This window comes from Gavia stellata, unplaced genomic scaffold, assembly GCF_030936135.1.
Source record: "Gavia stellata isolate bGavSte3 unplaced genomic scaffold, bGavSte3.hap2 HAP2_SCAFFOLD_34, whole genome shotgun sequence".
Classification (NCBI taxonomy): Eukaryota; Metazoa; Chordata; class Aves; order Gaviiformes; family Gaviidae; genus Gavia; species Gavia stellata.
The window spans coordinates 834,676-851,648 of record NW_026776320.1 but is presented as its reverse complement, the minus strand read 5'-3'; positions in this window follow the sequence as shown (position 1 = coordinate 851,648).

Genomic DNA, 16,973 nt, shown 5'->3' with positions numbered 1-16,973 from the left:
AGCCTAAGCAGGCAGTTGGACTGATGGGTAATATAGAAGTAACAGCTTTCGCCGCCTTCCACGACATTTTTGTTCTTGCTCCTACAGCAACGTTGTATTCCGTTCTAGACACTCAATCCCTGATCGTGCTTCAACAGGAGACAATGGTAGTTCTAAAGTCCCAAGAGTGGACCGAAAACGTTACCATTGGCATAAAAGTGGCAGGGTACAATTGCGATTCTGCGTGTGGATGGGCAGGATGAGCATAGAATGGTCTCTGACACTGAAAGCAGTGCAAGAGAAAACTTAGAAAAGCTACATCTCTTGGCAGTCTCAATAAAGATACAGTAAAAGATCACCTCCTTCTGCAAGCCGGTGCAAGTCATATGAACGACTCCGGAGTTCAGCAAGCACGAACCATCTGCAGAAACAAGGAACGTTTGACAACATTCCATGCTCTCACAGTTATATTAGGACCACTTTATTTTTTTTAAACAGCAATATCTGGAAAGCTATAACTGAGTACCCATTTTCTTCGTCAGATCGCAGGCAAACCTTTTTTAAAAAATTATTACTGCGTGTAGAAATTTCATCTCTAGTGCTATCGAGGTGCTGTGCTTTGAGCTTCAGTTCAAAGTCATTTCATTTTGTAACCATCACCACTTCACCGGCTACGTGACAAAAGCACCAAACCCCAAAACTCAGCAGAATGTCAGATGCATTTCACAACATTACATACCTTGCTGGTACAATGTAATCAGAGCTGGGTTTGTGGGGGGTTGGGGTTTTTTGGTTTGGTTTGGTTGTTGAGTGAAAAACAACAAACAAGAGAACCAGTAAATGGCGTTGGACCTCAATTTACGCTTCTCGCTGTTAAAAGCGGTGAAATACCTACCAAAATTATAGGTGCTTGGATGAAAAAACTGCTCCGGTGGTGGATAAGAAGGAGGAAGTCCCCGACTTAGACTCCGCTCACGGACCAGAATATCCAAAATGAGGTTTGGCGAAGTCATACTTATTACAGTATCCAGTGACCACAGTGCAAAATAGGGGCAACCATGAAGGAACTCTTCTGGCCTTAAAGAAAACAAGCGCATAAGCTGAACGCCGACTTTCAAATGAATTATTTGCAGGGACGTTGAGAACAACTTAATGAAAATCTACCTTAGCAAATCTGGCATTTGAGCATGATACCAGCGATTAATGTCAAATACACCCAAATAAGTAGATGGTTTTCTCTGACTACATGTCGTCACTTGCCAACTGAAGATTGATACGCTGGTGTCAGGGGATATTACTGGAAAAGACAAGACATTGTTTCTTATTTGTAGAAAATATGATACAGCTGATATTTTTAAAACACCACTTTCTGCTTTGGCTTAATTCTGTTCTATCACTCCTGAAACACACCACTTGCTAAGAATAATAAAAAAAATGATGTACGGAGTAGCAAACATCCCTGTGGTAGGTTTCAGTCATACTGCCCCTTTTTCTCATTCAAACTGTATCAGTTCTAAGCCAAATCAAATACACGCTTACTAGCTAATTCGGTTTTCCATACATGAAGAGTTGACCAAGACATTTAGCTAGATGAACAGTTTAGCAAAAAAAGATGTGCTAGCAACACATACATTGCTACTTTTAGAAAGCAGACAAATACTTATTGTATACACTTGTATTGCTCAGCTGGCATTATTAATTTCCAGATTTGAGTCAATTACAAATTTTAAGAATAGCTCCTCCCCAGCATATTCAGAATGAAAGAACACAACTAGCACACAAAAATAAATACAAAAAGAACCCAAACCCAACAAACAGGAAAGCGGAATAAAGACTGTAACATAAAACATTCACAATGCTGCACTCCAGTTCTCTCAGTAAGTGGAATGGTCTTTCTTCTCTGGGGAGAATGCATTCTCCAGATGTAAGAAGCAAAGTATGTGGTCTATCGTTCACCCTAATGGGGCAAGGAACAAGACGACACTTTGTTTGGCAAAATGATTCTCTCTTGAATTCATCATGACCGTTTAGGGATCCTCACACACTTTACTATGTTGCATTGTGAACTTCTGTGCCGTTTCAGTTTTGTTAGCCCCTGAAACCGCCTTTGAAGATAACAATTATTTTCATCATTCAGAAGACAGCTTCATTGCTAGCCTCAACCCACATCCAGCAGAAGCTCATGTGTGCCTAGAACTTAACTTGGACAGATTCTGAAAAAAAGCTCATTAGAAACCATCAGAAAAATTACAGGTATTTGTCCATGCCTCAAAGTTCATAAAAAGGAGACAGAAAGGTAACATTCCTAAGCAAGGGAGAGAATGATCTTACTGTTCCAAGACAACAGCTGGAGGAATAGAACACTGACATGACCCCACCATACATCGCTATGGCATGTCAGCAAGCATAAAATAAAGGCTATTTTTTCCTTTAAAGGAGTCCCACATAACTTAAGCACCCAATTTTTCTTTTTAAATAAGCCCAACAAGCTAGTCTATACAGATATTTAAGACTTGCAGACTGTGGGTACAGAGCAGCATTCATCGCTTAGATTCCGAACCCATTTATTTTAGAATAGCCAAACGCGGACATCAGAACAAACCTTTGTTAATGCTATCCTCTCCATCAGCATGGTTGGGAAATTTTTCTACAGTCTGACAGCTGAGTAATTTGGTATTGCTGGCCTCCCCTCTCAGGGGAATGGCTCCATTTGTGAGATCTAAACTGCACTTTTCGTCACAGTATTCCAAACCCTGGGGAAAAAATGAAAGGAGAGAGAAAAGGTCATTTGGAGATGAAAACATACATTATACCTAAATACGAAAGAACATATATCTCTAATATAATATGCATATTCTAGTGTATGTTTCCCACGCGCTTATTTCTGATGGCAAATAGAAACTACAGCTGACATGCAAGAGAATTAAGTGCCAAATCGTAACGGGTAAGTTTGGCTGCAAAGGCTTTGCACGCTTTCAAAAGTTAGCATTTCCCTAACATTATTCATTTCTAAACATGTTCTGCAGAATGCCTTGCAACATCAAGGTTTCTTTACAAACCTAAATATATATCTACAAAGAGATATCCGAAATAATGCAACACGTCATATGCATGCAAAGCTCTTTGCTCCATGTCTTGAGAACAGAACTGAGGTAGGTAGAGAAGTCATGGCATTACAGCAGCTAAAGCTCTTTTGAGAGGTGTTCTCTATAAGCTCACCACTAGAGTGAAAACGCATCTCTCTCTCTAGTAGCTATGAGAACTTCTTACTGCTTAGCAATCTCCTTTCAAACCACGTAAGCTCTTACCAGCTCCTCCTCTAATCTGGTCAGAGACTAATGGGTGAAATATCCCTCAGTTCCTTCACTGAGCACACCCAACAGCAAAAGGGGAAAACAGAGAGGACGTGGGATGCACATGGGCAATGCGTTTAGGATCATGAATTCCTACGGAGTCAGCAAACTACGTTGGGATATACAGAAACTCCAGCAGGATTGTGTTGAACCTCTGATACCACCATTTTCTAAGCAAGCATTAACTGAAATACTGCCTCTCCAAATACAGCATTCCTTCAAACTGTCTACAATGCAACGCATGAATGTGTGTATTGTGGACAAATAGTTGCTCTACAATTAAGAAAAAACCCAAACAAACCACCAAACAAAAACCCAACAACAACAACAAAACCCCACCAAATTAAATTTTAATTTAAAATTAGGAAAAAAACCAATCAGGGTGCTCTGTTCCTCTAGAGCATCGTACGTTTGTGTCATAAAAAAAATGCACATAAAGATAAGGAGATGACATCCATATTTAGACCACGCTGAATGACTTGAAGATATTTATACCTTGTCACCAGGATAGGTAATGCATTTTAAAGAAACACCACCTTTTCCAAACGCCTAACCTTCATCTATTCAACAGCAACATTTACAGATGAGGAAGGAGCTTTCCCATATATAAGGAAAAAGGTCAACATTTAAACTTATTCAAAAAAATCAAAACGCCCCGTCCCTATTGAAACGGAGTACCACGATGCAAGAATCACCCCTATTTCATTGCATACCTATTGAGAACATGCAAGAGAAAGTATCAAAAGAGGAGGAAAGAATTGCTCGGAATTAAGATCGCTTCCCCCTCAAAAAGATTTTGGAAGAGTTTCAAGCATACTACCGAAGAGAATTATACATTATACAGATGCGTCTCCTATCTGTTACATCTCTGAGATATAATGATACCTCACCTCTATTTTAAACACAACATCATCATTGGAGCCAGTTCTAACAATTTACGTCTACTCTTTTGACCAAATCATACCACCGGTTCCTGTATTGACGTATTTTGCTGGCTTTAAGAGTAGATTTCATAGGTAACCCAGCCAAAAAGTAGAAGGAGATATCTTTAGAGCTCCTACATTTCAGGACCAACACTTAAGAGAGACACTGTAGACACGTTTCATTTGAAGTCCTGCTGACAGAGCTCAAAAGAGAAACACGAATATATAACCCCAAAGATCAGAAAAGAATAAAGCTGCATGACCTTACTTTAAGAAAGGGAGACAGACAGAAGCTTGCAGTTTGGTTAAACAAAGCTATTCAAAGCCCTATCTTCTCTTCTGACATGCCATTAATCTGGTGTTTAAATGAAGAATAATTTTATTTGTAAAAGCTGCTTCCTCCTCAGCAACTGAATTTATACGGGCTCTCTGCAGATGAATCTAGTTGGAACACAGGACGCCGCAGTATGAAATGGCGTGAGTTGTTGTCAAAAAGTATGGACAAAGGCCATGCCCAAGAAGACGCAGCCAAAGATTATGGTTTTTTAGTCACCTCTGAATTTGGATGGTAAATATTACCCCTGCCAACTTAACTGATCCTCGCTTAGAGAAAACTACGATTTTCATCCTTTCACATACGTGCACGTCTTACCTCATACATGACCTGTCCTGATGCCAAGCGTTTTCGGTCACCAAATGCTAACTGCAACAGACGTAAACTCACAACATCACCTTCACTGAAAAAGGTGTACATTATGAAATTTGATTACAAAGCTGCTTTATAGTCCTCATTATCATTTTATTAGATCTAGACTGAAGTTTTCTTAATAGCGCTCTCTTGCTGAAGAGACAAACAGCACTTCCCAAGACATGATAATTGGTCACATTAGGCCGCTGAATCAGAAAGGAGGAAATTTTGACACTAACCGCTTCAGGGGCAAATGCTAACCATACCCTTTGAAAGCTTTACTGTGTTGTATGGGCTAAAAATTGTCGTAAATAGTTCTTCACAGGGAAGAGTTCTCAATCAAAACTGCTTTAAAGTCAACCTTAAAAAGATTACCACCCTATGAACACCTGAGCTGATTAAATAGCTTGCTGATGCTGAGAGAGAGAGAGATACCTTTCTCTCCTTCCCTCACCACCAGAGTTCCAGTCCCTCTCTTGCATATGCTGCACCCTTCCACATACCGATTTCATCCATTAGCCCAGCAGGAAGCCATTGACTTTTCTGCTGAACAGTGATCGTTCTCTGCCAGGTGAGCTGAACTGGCTCATGAAGGCTCCAGAGACTGCTAAAGTTGGCACAAGGTAATGGGCAGTACTGTCACCTCCCTCCTTTAGGGGCAGCAGGCTGTTATGTCGGCACGGTTAGTGTTCTAGGTCTGCAGCCTCAACTACTGTGTTAATCCCATGGTGTGAATATCAGAAAAAGCATGAAGCAGTCATCAAGCAACAAAGGAAATCACTTAAGAATGCAAGCACTAAAATACAGCCACTGTTGCTTTGCCTTCTTTCAGAAGAGAGGAACTCCTAGGTCCCTCCTTCACGTCCGTTGAATCCTGTCAAAATTGCATTGTAAGCTTAACAGCTTCCCTACCTGAGAGAATCTCCCGCACAGCTAAACAAACAAAACAAATATACAGGTATTAACTGTACGTGAACAAATATATCTATATATATAACAATTAATTCAGGGGCTAATAGTAAGTTTTTCTTCACCTTTCTTGTGTAGACTGAACAGCCCACAAGTAGCAACAATTGCGAGGATCATTCTCAGGCTCTTGAAAAGTAACAGCATAGACAGGAATCCTTCCTCCTTCAAGCTGAGAGTGGTGCCTACAGGTTAAATCACATTATTAACATACTTAAGCCTTTCAACGTATGCCCTAATTGCAGGAACTTCTCCTGAAAAATAATTTTTAAAATCTGTTTTGTCAAAATACACACATTTCCTGCTTTCACTGAATACTACTGATAGAACAAACTGTCTTATGGAAACCAGCTCTATCACATCCTAACTGCTTGGCATAACCCAAAGAAGCATGCTTTCCACAATTCCTCAATCCACAGGCACAATACGGAAAACAATCCTAGTCCATTGGGGAGAAGGCGGTCCCATTTAGTCCATGTATGACTTAACAATTATTTCAGAAGAGGATTTCTAAACCTTCCAAGACTATACTCAGAATTTCAGTCCCCGAAAAAGTTCTCTTTAAATTAACATACTTCCTTAAGCAAAACATTGAGAGCCCTGCACCTCGAGGCATGGTCAAGTGTAAAGGCCTACTTACTCCCTCTGCAAAGTTTTCATATTCCATAGTGACAGGTAGCCGTCTGAAAAACCCACAGCGAGCTGATTGCTTCTGCTTATGTAGCACAGGGTTGATACTGCTGTTCCTGAAGGATTTTGTAATTGCAAACAGAGATGTCTCCCTTCTCCGGCCACAGTTTCTCTTCTTTGTGCAACTTCAGCAGGAATTCCAGTGACAGCTTCCAGACCTAGACACCCAACACCACGCAATAAATGAATGCGTTATGCCACTGAGGTTGCATTTTAAACACTGACGTGACAAGGTGTATAACCTAATTCTACCGTCCCAGGCAAAATACCCCTTTATGCAACACTGGTTTTGCTATTTCCATTTTGTACGTTTTCAAAGAACGCAACAACTCTCTGATCGGAAACTTGCTCTCACTCATCGTTCAAAACCAGGTAAAAGTGTAGCCTTCATAGACAAATTCTTCTTGGACTCTGTAATCAGGAGTTTGGGCCTCATGACGAAGCTATTTGAAGTGACATCAGCTCCTGAAGCCACTGTTGTAATAGCCAAAACAGTCTATGCAATCTGAATACACAAATCAGAGATTTCGTTCATCCAAACGCATGACTTTTGATAAGTCGGGTTGATTTTAAAAAACAAGCCTAAAATTTGCCCCAAGTCAATTAACAGAAGCAGAAGAACATTCCCAAGAAACAGGGCACCTCTGACACAACTTCCTATCAGGCAGCTGCACTGACTCAGATGGGAAAATTCCTACACCTCACTGGCAAGAATCATAGTGACATGGGGATCTTGGTGGGAGGGGGGCATTTATAACATTAGAAGGCGTATTAAGCCACTCCCATTTTTAATCACTTCAGCACTACATGATGTCAAACCGCCGCCTGTAACCAGTATCCATGAATGTCTGCACACGAGTATCTTCAAAGCGGGATGCATATAGTTTCTTTAAAAGACACAAGATTTCTGACTTTTAAATTCAAGCTTAAAACCGGCAAGCTTACCCGATGCTTCTCTTTCATTCTGAGTGCAAGAACAATCATCCAAACAAAGGTCAACCAGAAGTAGATGACCAACATCTGTAGCCACGGCTGCCACTCCGAAGAACCATCGCAGACTCTGATGTAGGTGCCGAGTGCTCGTACTGGGTCCTCCGTGATTAATGACGGGTTCTATGGCAGTTACCTGCAGGAAAGCGACAAGTTAATATTGAACTGAATTAACTTCAGCTGAAAAGGTCCATTCTATTATTACAGCTTACCAATTGCCACTCCCTACTTAGACATAATTAACTCGAAGAATTAAACACAGAAAACCAGTTATATGCAAGAAACTTCATCCTATTTAAGGGACTTAAGTTAGAAAGACAAAGCTACACCTAGTTCTCCCACTGCTCACAGCCCATCAGCACTGCGATACAGTCTACGCCTTCTTTGCCAAACAGGTATTCGGAGAGATCATGGCTCTAAGTCAGATGAGGCAGCGGTCAAGCTGCATGGTAGACACACCATTTTCCATGGGAATGAAACATTTTTGGAAAGTGTTGAAGGGAGATAGTAGCTTAGCAAAATTTACACGAGTCCTCATTTAGAATAAAAATAACCACCAGATAAAGTCAGAAAAGGTGTAAATGCACACCGGCACTTTTAGGAATGTTAACAGAAATGTTAAAAGCCAGCCTAAAACAATGGCAAAAAGAACAGCAGCTTGTTAGAGAAAGAGCTAACTCCAGCTAAGGAAGAAGCGCACACTGCTCTTGAACATGTGGAGCAGTCTGCACGCAGCTTTATTACAAGGGGAAGACAGACCTTTCAGCACCTGCAACACGTCCCAGGACTATACGGACTGCTCTAGCAGAGATACAAGCGCACAAAGACTCCGGCACTAAAGCTATACAACAAAAGAACAGAGGCTATGGTTTAGCCTTCTTACAAAAAGCAGCACGACAAAACCAGGAACCTTTACATCAACAGCACAGTTTGACAGGAAAGTAAAACAAAGTAGTGAGCATCACAAGGCAGTCCATTTTTTAATACATTTCCCCCGCCCCCCTCCACCCCCCAAGAGGTGGGGAAAAATAACCAAACCCCTAAGCCCCAAAGTTTTCTCCTCTCCCATATCAAGCACTTGCTGGGACTACACTGCCTGGAAATCTACCACAGAATTTACCTTTCATCTTGGTCACGAGAATTCTAATCTTAGAAGTACCTACAGTAATTTGGACAACTTGGGTTTCTGTCAGATTTATAGGAAAGCTAATGAAATTTCCAATCTTCAAAATACTGTACATATCTTGTTGCAGAATTAGCCAAAGGTCAAGTGTTCCTTCTAACCTCTTTTTCTTTTAAGATTTCTTTCGTTGTACAACTGGCCCCAAAGGAATCTCTTCCATTTTTGCATACGGTCTTCCAAAAATGTTGCCTGGTTTTAACACTTCAGTTTTCCACGTAGAAGCTCCTGAAACTGCATATTTTTCCACTGCGCTATGCACTGGCTTTTCATATTCTCCCAGACTACTGCCAGCTCTTTCTGGGAATGAAGAAAGGACGCTTTTCTCACCTCACTGAATCTGAATGCTACCCTTCTGCCTCATACAAACCAGCAAAATTTGAACCCTTCCATAGTTCTGAAACATACAACCATTAGAAACCAATTCAATATAATGAATGTTTTAAATTCAGATTTGCTTTTACTAGAATCCAGTTCAAATAATACTCCATTAACTCTTTCAGTTGTCTGCGGCATTTCACCCGTATATCCAGAGGGCAGTTAGAGAGCACAGAATCACAGAACCATTAAGGCTGGAAAAGACCTGTGAGATCATCAAGTCCAACCATCAAGCCAACACCACCATGCCCACTAAACCATGTCCCAAAGTGCCACGTCTACACGTTTTTTGAACACCTCCAGTGATGGTCACTCCACCACCTCCCTGCATAGCCTCTTCCAATGTTTGACCACTCTCTCAGTAACAAAATTTTTCCTAATATCCAGTCTAAACCTCCCCTGGCGCAACTTGAGGCCGTTTCCTCTCGTTCTATTGCTAGATACATGGGAGAAGAGACCAAGGAAAAAAAAAAAGGAAAAAAAAAGAAAAAAAAAATTATGCCTAAATTCTTTCTCAGCTTGTGAGTTTGGGTTTTTTAACTCATTCCTTTGCTCTCTGAATGACTACACATCTGCTCTTACACTAAAAGGCAGTCATACAGTCACTATAAATACTAAATACCCTGTATTAATACACTAATGGCTTGACACCTTGGACCAGAGCTGCTCAAAGTTAGGGTTAACCTGTAGAACTTAGTTGTCCACTGGAGATATACCCACACGGAAAACAGTCCAGAAATTAAGGTGCTCATCAAAGCCTTAAAACAGTAACAACAAAAACTGCAGAACGTGATGTTAAGACTAGGTCTGCAGTTTAGTTTTAAAAATAATCATTACGAAAATCAGAGAAATGTTCAGGCAGATTAAAAACGCATGTTACGTAATGTATAATTTGGAAGTATGAGTTACAGAATAAATTCAAAGCATAGGGACAGTGGCCAAGGGCAAGTTTTATCTACTTGTTTTTGCTAACCCTTACTCCCACTCACAACTTAGAAGTTAACAGTCCGACTAGCAATACCTGTGGCCTGGCTATGCTGATCTAACTAAGCTAATAGCAAAAAGATAGGAAGCAAAACGAAAGCAACAGGCCAAACATGCTTGTCATCAAGAGCGTTGAGGGCATAAGAGCAGAACTTCAGGTAAGCTTTGGCTTTATTCCATAATCCATAACCTTTGTCACACAACAGCCAACTTTTCCCCCCGAGGCTTCTTCGTATTTTCTCCTGAACCATTGTCTTGCGGTATAGAAGAACTCCCCAATACAACGGGCAGGTCTAACTACATTCTATTTCAAATCACTTTGCTAGACACAGATTCGGTATGTGACGTGATCCTTCTTAACCTTTCCTTTTCCTATTCCCTGCTTACGTAGATCAAAGAAATAAAACTTAACAAAGCTATGACCTTTTTCACAAACATAGTTTACTTACTGATTATACGCTGATGTCAGCACACAGCTTGTCCTTCCACCTCAAACTCTAAAATTTATCAAGATGATAGGCAAGCTAACACAGCGGAGCACCAACCCAACTCATATCTTTAGAAATTACCACAATACAAATGCTTACTGCTAGTAATCATGCTGTAGCACTACAAACAAACAAAACTCCCTCCAGCTGTATTCTAGCAAGTTAAACCAAATCACATTATGGAAAGCTGAGTAACAGAAAAGTATTTATTTGTGGCAGATTCTAAGGTGAGAAAAATACAGGGAATCTGGGTTTTCTATTAACTGATGCTGATTTTGTTTACATTAAGACAATGAGACTAGGGGACATTACGACACTTGAGTTTATGGGTTACAGAAGACAGAAAAAAATGAGTAACATCACACCAGTGCATCCCATCTACACAAACACAATATTCAATGAGCAGAGATTCAAGGACTTCAGACTGAAAGTCAATCTTTCAACAGTCTGTCAGATACCTCACTCAAGGCTCGTTTTTCCTACTTAGGTCAACACAAAAATGTGTTCTGCTCTAAAGTCAGACCTGCTTGCTAGCCTGAGATTCATGGGAATGTGTCTCAGTCATTTACAGCACAACTGTGGAAGTTTGAGGTATTTTAAAGACATTATTTCTAACAGAAATTAACCGTTTAGGAAACGCATGCTATGGACGCTTGAAAGAGTGGGTTTTTTTCCTTTCTCACTCTGGCCAGGAAAAGGTATTTTGCAATGCCTTTTTGTGGAAGCGGAGAATTAGGTAACTATGTGCTCTACAATAAAAGCAGGAAATTTGGTTTACTCTCAGTAGACTCAGAAGATAATGGTACCATTAAGCCCAAGATTTTACATCAAGGCTCTCTCGACTGGATTCTCTGAAGTGACAGTACATTAATGCAGTACAGAACAAAACACCTCCTACAAAGAGGCGCTCCAAAGCTTTTCCTGAAGCAGGATTATGCAGCACCTAACAACATAAAAGCTTCCTTTCGCCGCTTAAAAAGTACGTACCCTTCCTGGAAGAACAACTGCTTTAACCACTCTCGATATTCCAAGGTCGTACAGACAGAGAACACTTCCCGCTGCTTCTTCCAACCCAACCAGTAGTCCAGGTCTCTTCTGCCAGGAAAACTCCTTTACCACACGAACAGTGGGATGCCGTTTATTTACTCCACTGAAACGATATGCAGAGCACCGCTCTCCTGTCACAGAGTTCACCACCTCCAGCTGAGGACCACACGCCAACCATGCTAGGCCATTTCTCCCTGTAAGAGAAAAGAAAGCCGACTAAAGCAAATTTCCAACACAAGACTCAAAACAACTGAAAAAAGTCACAGTCACTGCCCCTTTCCTTCAATAAAAGGCCCTAACGGAGGAAGACCGACTTCCCTAATTCTGGTCGGTTCTCTAAAATCACCCATAGAAATCCTCAAGCAACACATCTTAACATCAACCACCTTTTTATTTTGCATTTGTACTTGTCATTCCTGCACTGAAGAATTTTGATCGTTTGGGATAAAGATTACAATATATTGATCTATAGTCTTTATACCATAGTCGGCTTGGTTTTGCTAGAAATCATCTACATACAGACGGGAATACAAGTCTTAAAGCATACTTCAAACATAACAAATCTAAGCCAATTCATTTTTAGTTTATAAATTTCACTTGACGCGTGCCTACTTTGGGCAGGGATTTGGATTTCAGCAAGAGATTGTCTTAAAACAGGCACTGCATTAGTAAATTTAAACTTTTACACGTACCGATCACAGAAAGAATTTAAGACATTTGCTCCACTGAACTGCTTCAAACTCGAAGGAAGTATTAACTCCATTACTGCATTGACAGTTAGGCAGATAGATTCTACCTGGTCTTGACAGAAGCCTCGACATCCAGCTCGGCACCCAGCTCTGCTTTCAGATCACCTGGAAAGTCAACTACCTAATCTGCTTAGCCACTTCCAGCAGCTCTCGCTGCCTACTCATCTGCATCCTATTAAATACTTTGGAAATACGGCTGCAGCGCTTAACAGTGCTGCCCTCTTCCTTCTGTTTTTATTCAGACTAGAAAAGAAAAAGCAGGGGCTTTTGCCGCTGTAACATTGTGGGAGAACTATTTCTGCGTGTGATGTTATGATGGTCATAGAGCTTGAGCTGGTGCAAATAAATACGGCCCAAACCAACACTATTACTTTTTGCAAAACTGACTTGTATTTAAGCAGAAATTGAGCAGGGCTCACTGACTCAGCAGGTTTAAGTAAATTATTCTAATAGCACAAGATCAGTGCACGTGGTTGTAATTTCAAAGTTTAACTATACTAGTGTTTTAATATTAGCATTTTCAATCGTTACAACATCCTTTTTGTTCTCTCCAAACTTGATGCATCTTAACAGCGCCAACCTGACACAGTTGATACTATGACCCTATGCTTCAGGTAACCTCCAGGCCATAACAGCTTTATACCACCACCAAATTTAAGGGAAAATGCTCACCTCTAGAAAGCTTCCCGCACAGCACAGAATCTAGGGGTATGCCATCTTCCCCAAGTGCCTGAAGAGTCACCTCTGGAAACTGCAGCAGACTGCTCGTTGCCCGAGCCGTTAGCTCTCCCATTCTTCACTCTAAATAAAGAAAACAATGCAAAAATAGACTCATGTCAGCCATAAATAGTTTTGAGCTTGACAGAAGTTTGCCATATTTTACTCCTGCAGAAAGAGGATTTTGTGAGCGAGTTAGCCGGTGATTTAGTGAGTACCACTGGGTCATTTCTTTCCCACTTAGGCAGAAAACCTCCCCCAAATGTTTTAGGCAAAACCCCTACATTTAATCCAAAACCAAAGTTTTAGTCTTAAAAGCCACTAGCACAACAGAGACTGTCTGTATCAGAATTCTGGAGTCAGGCTTACTTCACACAAGTGCACCCTACACGTCTTGCAGAGGTTGTGCGGATGCTCCACAAGTTCTCCAAGAAGCACAGATCTACAGCAGAAGGTGAGAAGAAGAAAGAATTTTAGCTCTCTAGCCCAACAGCCCCCAACAGCTAAGATCCTGTGTCTGATGCAGACCGTAGCCTTGATTTCCCTTTAAATGAGAAAACAAACAAAACCAACACAGATCGGAATTTGACACTAGAGCCAGTTTACCCAGCTACCTCATATGGTTATTCTCTAACAAAACTATACTTCCATTCAAGAGTTGCAGTCCCTGCCTAACGTGGCTAAGCTAGCAAAAGTTCCTAAAGCCAGTTCTGAAATTGCGCTCTTTTTTACATTGCTTTTTCTACCTGGACAGATGGATGGAGGTGCCAAGTGTCTCAGTACAGACCACACACACAGCCTTCCAGCACAGGGAGACAGTAGTTAACAAGGCACTTCCAGTGTACCACACCGCTTGCCCCTCTCAGCACAAGTTCCGGAATCACAGAATCACAACAAAGAGGATTCCAGTCCCTGGAACCCACGTGGCCCAACCCCCCCACTCAAGCAGGGTCACCTAGAGCAGGCTGCCCAGCACCGTGCCCACACGGCTTTTGAATAGCTCATTCTGAAACGTACTTTTACGAGCAGTAACCTGACAAGCTGAACTGCAAAAGCATTTGCAACACATGCAACAGGCCCTGGTTTTTGGTGACTCTCTCCTACCAATTTAAGCATTCTCTCCACCACATAAGTAAAACACTACCACACCAGCAAAGCCTTGTCACCGTTATTTCTCTAAAACCATACCTGACAGCTTACTAGGTAGAAGAAACAAAATTAATAGATGCCTGATTAAGTTCATTTCACTGTCCTAAAAAAGCAAACCCCAGGCAAATCAATGCAGGAAAACGAGTTGATGCAGTCAGTGAATGAGGAGCTGTCCTCAGCAGAACAGGATACAGTCCTGTGTGCCCAAACGCCTGTGGCAGCTGCCAGCCAAGACTGATACAACCGTCCAGACTAAGAAGGCACTTGAACTACCACGTTTAGCCATACACACCACGTGGGGTTCAGCATTCCCCACAGAATTAAGTCCCTAAATTTCCCATAAGTTTACCAAGCACGATCAGGAAGCAATTATTAGACCTGAAAGACTGACACCACGCTTCTTTCCATTGGCAGAAGCTCCACACCCGGAGTCACCTTCCTTCATTAAGGAAGAAGTCAAGCACTTTTGTTTAAGGCAGCAACTTTGCTGCGTGATGCATGCTTCGTGCAAAAATCAAGAGACCCCCACAAAACGCGCTGGATTCCTGTAAAGCTGTGCTCTCCCCATTAAACCCAGCCCTCTTGCCGCGATCGCCGCTCTACGCAGATAGCGAATTTCCTGACGCCTCCCTTTGGCAGTTACCCATGTTGAAGCAAAGAAACGCTTCGCGAAGAGCAACTGGGAGGGGAGCAGCGTACGGCCTTTCAGTGAAGGTGTGCCTTGAACGATTTATTAAGCAAGTCACCATCAGACCCCGTCTTTCCCAGAGCAGCCTGTCATGCACTCCTTGGCTCTTACACGCCACAGCCTCCTACTGAAATGCTTCTGTCTGGCTAAATAAGTCACGTTGAGATCGGCTGCTTTCAGAAACATGCCCCAAATTAAAAGCAGTATTAACCTTTTTTAAGAAAAAGAACAAAGAACGCGTCTGCCCCACGTTCTAGGGTGTTTATCTCATGACTGGTTTTACAGGGAATATCTTTGGTTCTCCCTGTCAAGGACTTTGAAACGACACAAGCCTGAGCTGCTTCGACATGGCTCGGTGCATTCACTGGCATCTCTTATTTCCGTAATAATTTCTTATAACTACAAAATGAAGACAAGAAACTACAATGTAGTTAGAAGTAGACAGCATATTCTGTCAGCTGAACTCATGAGAGATTTGATATTACATTGTGGACCCCTAACCAAGGGCTACGTTATTGCCAGTTTACCCAGACTTAAAAGCCCCTGGAAGGTCTTGTCGGGGCATTGCTGGCAGAGAGGTGTGTGAGTAACAAATCTGAAAGATGACAAGAAGGGGAAAACATCAGACCACAGGTTAAGGTATCTGGCCGCGATGCCTGTTACTGGGAAACTCGCCTGAGCCACGGCGGCATACTGGTGCTCCCACTCCTTCCGGGCTTCCTCCAGCCGGGACTCCCTCGTTGCCCGTGTGCTCCGGATCCGCCGCTCATGCTCAGCCAGCAAAAACCGCACCTCTTCTGAACAGCTTTAACCAGGGTATCTACGTGTAAGATAGCAAACCCCGTGAGGGACGAGGACCAGCACCGTGGCAGCCACGCAGCGTGTTCACAGTTGTTCAAAATGTTCTCTGCCACCCACTTTGTAAGAAATCCACCGGTGGACCTACCTCAGCTGCATTCCCACCACACTTCCTCGATCTTACAGATTACCAGAGATGCCTCCTGATAACGTTTGGGGAAGTCAAAATCTACTTGCTATTTATGCTGAAATACGTACGTGTTTCGTCAGCTGTTGGTGGCCCTGTGCTCCCGAGCCCAGCCAGACTGTACAACACTTTGTTATTTTCAGCCTTCAGGTCTCTCATAAGCTTCTCACCGAGACTTGCATTTACCACTGCTTTGTGGTAATATGAAAATCCATAAAAGACAAAACAGAAGCCGGTACCCAGATAATCCCAGCAAACAGCAAGATTTCCTGTCAAAAATTACTCGTCTTCCCCCACGCCCCCCCCTTCTTTTGCTCTTTTCCCTGTTCAGAAATATCCCATGTAGCTCTGGAACTTCACAAGCAAAAAGGTCTCACGGCCACTTTGCTCCTCAGGTGGAAGCATCTGATGCCCTCTCCTGTACTGTTACCAGAAATCACAGCCTGGTTTGGTTTTGCCCCTGCCAGCCCAGGAAAAACCTTCTCTTCTCCAGCTAACCCTAACCAGCAGCAATGTAGCCATAGCTGCTGTGCCTCCAGTATGCGGGGCAATGTGGGATGGGATACCTGAAAACCAGCCCTCATCCACTGTAACTGTGGGTACGCCAGGTAGGCAGACAAATCCCCTGCAGAGACAAGTCCACCTGCCCCGGCATGGAGCTGGCTCAGGCGTGGGGAGTTTGTTGGTTTGCGTTCATCGGCACGTGAAAGCAATTCAGCTCTTTGCAGGACTGAACTGGGGCTGGAAACATTAAATCTTCTGCTCCTGATATCTCCTAACAGCCAGGCTGCTGCGGCTACGAGCTTGCAGAGCCACGATCCATCCGCTTTGGGATAAGAGACGTGTAAGTGCCTGACCTCTTTTTATGGGAGCTGGAATAAGAATTAGTGCTGGAGTCCCAGAGAAAGCCTGACTGAAAGGACTGCAAAGAGAGCGGTTTTCAGTGCTGAGCCCCAGAAAGGGCAGGAGCAGAGCAAAGGGGAGGAGAGAGGCAACCCTCTCCTCCAGAAGGAGCCGAC